The 7,435-nt window shown below is 43.1% G+C and overlaps 1 long non-coding RNA gene across 1 annotated transcript in view; it reads right to left on the bottom strand.

Moving 5' to 3' along the window:
- Positions 1–285: 285 nt before the first annotated feature.
- LOC128082070 (uncharacterized) overlaps positions 286–7,435 on the bottom strand; it is a 29,815-nt gene continuing 22,665 nt past the window's right edge. Inside the window, exon 3 of the long non-coding RNA XR_008207536.1 lies at positions 286–1,381. This is a non-coding gene — a long non-coding RNA (uncharacterized LOC128082070). The remainder of the gene's footprint in view (positions 1,382–7,435) is intronic.

The following is a 7,435-nucleotide window of genomic DNA, read 5'->3' as shown; positions in this document are numbered from 1 at the left end:
TGGCACGGGGGTTGGAACTGGATGATCTTTAAGTTCCCCTCCAACCTCAGCCATTCTGTGATTCTATGGTGATTCTGCTCTTCCTTTCTTGCACATGCCCAACTGGACTTTGCCTCTGTATGCACTCAGGCTTGCAAGGCTCCAGTTGGAACTGAACATTTTGCTTTCCTGCAGATATTTTCCACAGGCATTCCCTCCCTGGTATATGAAACAGTGGTTCTTATCTTAAAATTTTACGTTCCTAGGAAAGAAAATACAGTTTTAGGTCTTGTTAGGGGGATAAATATACACACACACACGAACAGATAGCTTTTGATTTACGTATCACCCTTCTATAATAAATACATTTGTAATAACATAATGAAATTTTTGAACAAAAGTTCTTTTACAGAAGAATAATCTTTAACTGGTGTGAAATGCCTCACTGGGACTGTGTCAGGTTTTAATTTCAGTTTGAATAAATTATTGGAGACACCAGGCTAGGAAAGATAAAGGCGAATTTCATCTACTTCCAGCTTGCCATAATGGAAATAATAACTACTTTAGCCAAAAAAACAAGTTTCCAATTAGTTTCTCTAAAATAATATTATTCCCGTTTATATAGATACTGTAGCTCATTTTGAAACCTAATTTTGATAATATATAAACATTTCTAAAGCAGCTATTCCCACCAAAAGAATGGCAAGAGCAGACTTTGACAGTACATGTTGGGAGCATATCAGTACTGAAATACAGTATTTGCTTCTCTTTAACTGAATCTTACAATGAAAGTGGAAAATCAATTTAAAGTTTGCTCAGTGATGAAGACATCTGTCCCCAAAGACTTTATTTTAAATGGCTGGATGGCGATCATTAGACAAGATATTTTGAAGTTACAAAATTCATTTATTCTGGAAAGAAATACAGATTTTTTTTTTTTCCCTTTAATGAAAAATTAATGTACTTTGTGGGGAGCTTCAAGAAACAGTAAAAGTGAAATAGTACTGACTCTGAAATGCAACTGAAAGGAGATGATTTATGAAGCATTTTAAAATCAGAAGCCAACGCTAATGTTGTTTGGCAGACAAAAAAATAAATGCCCTCAAGATGAGGTTAATGTGCTAGAAAGGACCCTTTGAAGGGACATAACAGGACTATGCTCAGTCCCACCCAGCAATCACTTGTTACAACTGCCATTAATGTCTGTGCAATTGAGCAAAAGGAAAAGCTTCTGTTTGAGAAACAGTTTGTAGACAAGGGAAAGTCAAGCTCTGACATCCTATGCAACATTCTGTACTCACAGAAATATCATCCATGAGATGGGCAATCACAGTAGGAATCTTCCTCTGCTCCCTAAGTCCCTCCAGAGGCTCCAACAGGCAATGAACTGGCAGCTGTCTTCCTGCAAAGGCAAAAGGTGAAGCTCTGGGATTTGTCCTGGACCTCAATTTCCAAACCTCTACGCTCCCAACTTCTGCCCCATACCTTACTAGAGCAAAGCTCAAACCCCTAAAGGCCCTGAAAAGCAGAGTAATTTGGCCAGAATCACAGCAGCTGTGGAGCTCTGCAGGGGCTTCCAGCTGCTCTTTGAATCCACAGGGCTGGAGGCATTTGCCCTGGGCTTTAGTTGTCTAAATGAGCATGGCATCCCAGCGCATAGCCATCATGTCTGACTAATGTGATGTCAGCGTGGTGGGTTCTGCCTGCACAGTAATGAGTGACAAAAACACATATGGTACATGGCCTGAACTCTGACAGTGTGTGCAGGCAGCCCAGGGGTGTAGCCCCAGCACTCCAGTCGACCCCTGCCATAGCAAAGGGAAAAAAGAGGAACAACTTTCAGAACTCCAAACACAGTCCAGAAGGACAGCATGAAGTAAAACAGATGTATCCAACATTTTTTTTTCAAATTCTAAGATTGCATTTCATAGAGTATAAACTTCTCATTATCACGTATAGATGTGTGTGCAAAACTGCAGTGGGATAGATCTTCTGGGAGTCACTGATAGTTCCAGTGGTGTTTTTGTAAATTTGGGCACCTTCTGGTTTACCCTTGCTGTAATTATGAATCTACGGTTGGAGAATAATGGAAAAATATCCCATGCAGAAAGCCTGGCCACATAGCTGGCATGTATATTTTATGAAGGTGGCTCAGGTTGCTCATCACAATCAGCTTCTGGTCTTACTGGCTGTGGCGTGGGGTCCTTTAACCCAGTACCTTGCCTCTGGTACAGCCAGCATGAAAATACAACAGTGGAAAGTATAAAGAGCAGGCAGGAGGCAAGCTTAAAATAATTATCTTTCACATTAGATCTCAGCCTACCTTTTGTGTAAGTCCTTGCTCCCCAAGTTTTATGTGAGTAAATGATTACGGAGAGTAAACCTCTGGCTGGTGGTGGGACATGGTGTTATCAAGAGACTTCCAACTCTTGTGATGGCGTTGTAAACTGCCACCCAACATCACCCATCAGGCTGATGTTTGTCCATAGAACCATCCATACCGTTCTGAAATACCATGTTTGCAAACATCAAGTGCTGTTAGTAGATGTGGGGCACTGAAAGAAATCCTCACTCCCCATGAATTGCAGTAAATAATTAGAGCAGTGCAGACAGTTTGTCTTGCAGAGAAGGATAGTAAGAGAAAAAGGGCAAAGCTGGGCAGAAGTTGGCAGGAGTCATTTCTCTTTGTATGTGTTAACATGCAGCAAGATACGCATTTGCATTTGCTCCATCCTCTCCTGTAAAAGATGTTTTATGTGAGATTGGGAACAGACACAGGCATAGTAACAGCATCCTTTAGGTGGGATTGGCTACAGGTGGGATGTGCTGAAACCTCACCGTGCCCAGCACAAACAGAAGGGATATTTCACAGAGCTCTGTGGAAGGTAAAAGGAATCCTTGATTTGAGAGTAGGAATGTGGAGTTTATATTCCATGAAAACTGCCTCATGAAACTGTGCGTTAAATGGCTTCTTGGAAACGTGCTGCCCAATAAGTAAAACTAATAACTCTACCCGTGCAATAAGGCAATGAGTCAGTGGCAGTGTGGGGAAATAATGGAACAAGAGGGCCATTCATCACCTGTGTGCTGAAGATCTTCCCCACCTGGGGAGGGGAAGGGAGCTGTCGCTTTGTCAAGTTGCAGCCAGAAATCACTTGCTGGAGAAATGCTACAATTTGCACTTGGTGGAATGGAAACTTAAAACTGACATAAACAGAACCACTCAAAAATAATGAAATGAATTTCTGAGAGGCTTTATCTCATTCCAGGTTCAGCACCGGCAGCTGAATTTACATACTGCAGGAAAGCAACTGCAGGGGTGGAAACCAAGAAAATGCTGTTAGAAACATAAGCGGTGGAGCAAAGGGATCCCAGGAGAGCAGAGGAAATTCAGAGCTGCTGAACGTTTCAGAGTAATCCTTGAGGACTGAGCTTCTCTCATCCCTCCCATGCAGGAAGAAAAGAGTTAATACACATTGTCAGTGCCTGGGGAATCATTCATGGGGGATCTTTTGACAGAGTAATCTTCCTATTTAGAAGTATTTTCTCATTATGTGTAATAGGATGATGAACTGAGAAATGATCTCAGCCACTTATGATTCTAAAAGCCCCCAGCCTGAATAATCTATGCTGATTTAGAGATAATAGCATCAGAGACATAACTCATTTAGCACAGTGTCCATTTACTCACTCTGAAGACTTTCACTTTCCTACACCAATTTTTATAGACACTTGTAAAAAGTTGATAATTATATAAAAAGAATAACGTAATAAAAAAATGACAAGTGTGCGGCGAGAGCCACTTTGTCCAGGGATGCACTACAGACATACAAAACCTGTTCCTAATGAAGTGCAATACAAATTCTAAGAGAAAGAAAACGCAGGGAGCGCTTCCCTTCTGCACTCATTAAAGTCAAACAAACGGGCAGAAAGGATGGTTTTGTGCGCAAGAAGAGGCAGTGGCACTCAGCAGATGAGAGCTGTGCGCTCCCTGTGCCACTGAGAGCACGTACTGCTGCTCTGCTGGGGTTTCTCTTTGGTAAGGAAGTGGTGCTGAGCCTTGATTTCATCGCCGCACCTGCTTAGACTTTGCACTTTCGGAGGCAGAAGTCATCTTTTATCAAGTCTCTCTACAGGGCCTACAAGAGCTACATCTCTGCAGTGGGCTCTGCGTTCTCCTATGGCACATGTTATAGCTCACTAGCAGAGGCAGCTGTCCCCAGTTGCTCAGCATTACAGCCAGCACTTTCCCCATTCTGCTTCCTCATGCAACATCTTATTTGCAGGAAAAAGTGTTTTCCCATATGTGGGGCAACAAATGTCAGGCTGACCTAAGGAGCACACTTCTCTCCTCTTCAAAAGGTGGTGATGAGCTATTTCAAATGCCAACTATGTCATCCTGAATCATCTTTCATTTCTTTTTTTTTTCTTTTTTTTTCTTTTTTCTTTTTCTTTTTCATGTCACAGAAACATAGTTTGTACTTTCATGTGTCCCATTGACTGTAGGCAGTTTTCATATTTTCTGAGCTGATCATTGGAGCTTACTCATAAGCTGTGTTTTGTCCCCAAAGGTCATCCTGAATAATTTGGGGTCGGACACTGGAGTAATCACATGCAGCACTGCGGAACAAGAGCTGAGTGTTTCATTTGTAAGGCAGGAGGGCCATGAAGAAACAAGGAATAGTTTAACCTTGACTCTGCAGTTTTAAGAAAGAGCTGATGATACAACTGATCCCATATGGTGCTGGTTGCCTCTCAGAAGAGACAGCCCTTTTCTCTCCTCCACTCCCAAATGCCCTCTCCAAGAAGAAATCCTAAATTTCAACATCACTCTTGGGAAATGCCAGATTGCCTTCTAACTGATTCTCTTGGCACGTTCTTCCTTTCCTCTAGCTGACTTATCTGTCCTATGAACTCAGCCCCATCCTTGCAGGCAACCAGGATGGCGGTGTAGCTTCACTGCACCCTCATGTCGACCTGAAGGTTTTGCATTCCTCCACTTCCTTTTTTTTCCCATGCTGCTTCTTTCTGTGCTGAGGCCTCTCTAGAGTTAGATTGCTGTTTGATTATGTAATAAAGCCATGAATTATTAACGGTATATAAAATATTGACAAACTGTTCTCTGAGATAGAACAGCTTTAAAGTATTGATTATGAACCCAGAGAATTATAATTAGTTTCTGCATAAGAGATAATTAAGTTATTATAGTTTCTTTTTCTTCTAATATTGTGATGGATAGCAGGTATTTATACTGAACTCCATGAAATCTTATGAAAATTAAGGCAATAGGTTTACAGGCACTCAAGATAATGGGAAAATAATGCATGATGGGAAAGCGTTTACATTTTCGAAGAGCTCAGCTGGCAATGTCTGCTTGCTGCGTAATGAAATCAGTTCAGGTTTGCTCTGGGGAAACTCCTGGACACAGAGGTGTGATTGACTTCAGTGGAGGCAGAATCTCGTTTCAGTTTGGTTCTGCTGGAAATCAAACTGATGCTGCTGTGCTTTGTGGGCTGGAGCGCATTCTGAGCCTTGTGACTGCTACCTTCACGTTTGGCCAGGAGGTACCATCTTACAGATATTCAGTTTCTGTAGCTTTTTTGAGAAGCTCACAGGCAAAACCATGGCAGTTAGTGTCGCTCATCGGGATCTCGAGGTGACATGATATTGCTAAGTAGTTTTTATGGGTTCTGATTGATCTGGTCCTTCACTTGCTTGTTTCTCCTCTCCCTGCCTTTTTCTCTGCTGTTTGTAAGGAAAGATGAAGGTGAAATGGCGTACAGCAGGTCACAATTACTGGGACATCATCCCAGATGATCTCCTGGTGCTCTCTGAACACAAATTACCTATTCCTATGGAGGCCCTCTCAGGCTGGTACGTCTGCCAAGAGAAAATCAAGTAGACAGAGAATTTGAGAAGGTTCCTCCACCCTAATGAATCATGATGCTAGAAATGTTCCTGATTAGATCTAATTTGTTCCTGAGTCCCCCAGAGACAGAAATTTCCCAACCTCCCCTAATCAGGTTCAATGTTGTGTTACTTTAGGGTAACATTTCCTAGTGTAGAACTTTCTACATTCAGGAGCTCAAAGCAAAATGAAATTAAGGGACAGGTTAAATTCAGCGAGCAAATTAGGGCTATGATTTATCTTATGAGGAAGTACAGAGATTGTGTAATGTACCTGGGAATTTGCTGCTTCACTTTTGGATTGTCTTATTAGAGCTCCGGGGTCTAATGCAACAACCAAAGGGATGTGAGTCATAGAATCATAGAACATCTCAAGTTGGAAGAGACCCATAAAGATCAGAGCCCAGCTCCTGAGTGGCAAAACCACCACACAGCCTAACAAACCATCCAGGGTGGCCACGGGCATCGTAGGGTGGAAATTCAATTCAAAGAAACACTGGAATGGAGAGACTGGGGATAGGAAAGCATTAGAAATATATTTGTAGATCACAGAATCATGGAATCACAGAATGGACCTCAAGCTCTGTCGTCAACAACTCAGAAAACACATGAACTCTGCTAGTGAATGCAATATGAGGATTTCAACCGGTTTGTGTAGGCCAAGCCCTCTCTGAATGTCCATAAAACAGCCAGGAAGCCTTACAGTTGGCTCTTGTGAATAGAAGAGGAGCCTGGCAGAAGGGCTGAGCCGCACGCATGCTGAACATCTCCCAGACATGAAACCGAGCTGAATGTGCAGCTGTCCATCAACACACAGCGCTCCGCCAGCCGCTAATAGGCGACTGTGGCTGCTCTCATTGTCTGATGAATGTTTGAAGGCACTGCGCTCTTCTGCCTCGTGAGGAGATGTGAGCATCCTTGGCAGAGGGCTCTGGTCCTGCACAATCACCGTCTTCCTACAAAACTCTTTGGATTGCAGCGTCTGCCCACCCGTGAGCAAAACAGGGCTGCTAATTGAAAGTGAGCGCTCCCTCCTCACTCTCCCTCCCAGCGCTGCGTTTCTATTGCGTCTTTTGTTGGCTGCACATCGGCTGTGCTTCCCTTTCTTCCTCAGAATAAAAATAATCCCTGCTTCCCTGCAGCACATGTGAAAACGTATCACCACAGATACATAGGCTTTAAATGAGAGCCGAGGCGTGCTTTGGAAGGCAGGAATGTTTCAAGGGGCTGAATTAATCCCTCACATTTTCAAGGTGCATGGGGCTGACTGAAATTCCAGCTCCCACTTTGGTTAAGGCAAGGTGGAGAGTCCACCTCCAGTGCCAGAGGGTGGCAGCTGGCTGTCCTGCAGGATACGTCCTCCTGCTGTTGCTTTTTCCAGCCCTTTGACTGGAAATATCTGAGATGCTGTGAAAAAAGTTTGCAGGGGAAAAAAGAAAAGATGGGATGTGGTGTTTCGGGACACGCACTGCCTTTTCTCTGCTGAAAAGTGTTACGTGGGCAACGAGTGCAGCTGTGCTCCTTCTAAAATTGCATCTCAGTACTCTTT

The sequence above is a fragment of the Tympanuchus pallidicinctus genome, unplaced genomic scaffold, assembly GCF_026119805.1.
Source record: "Tympanuchus pallidicinctus isolate F22 unplaced genomic scaffold, pur_lepc_1.0 scaffold22, whole genome shotgun sequence".
Lineage (NCBI taxonomy): Eukaryota > Metazoa > Chordata > Aves > Galliformes > Phasianidae > Tympanuchus > Tympanuchus pallidicinctus.
Note: the sequence above shows the minus strand (reverse complement) of the source record. Positions and strands in the feature narration are given on the sequence as shown.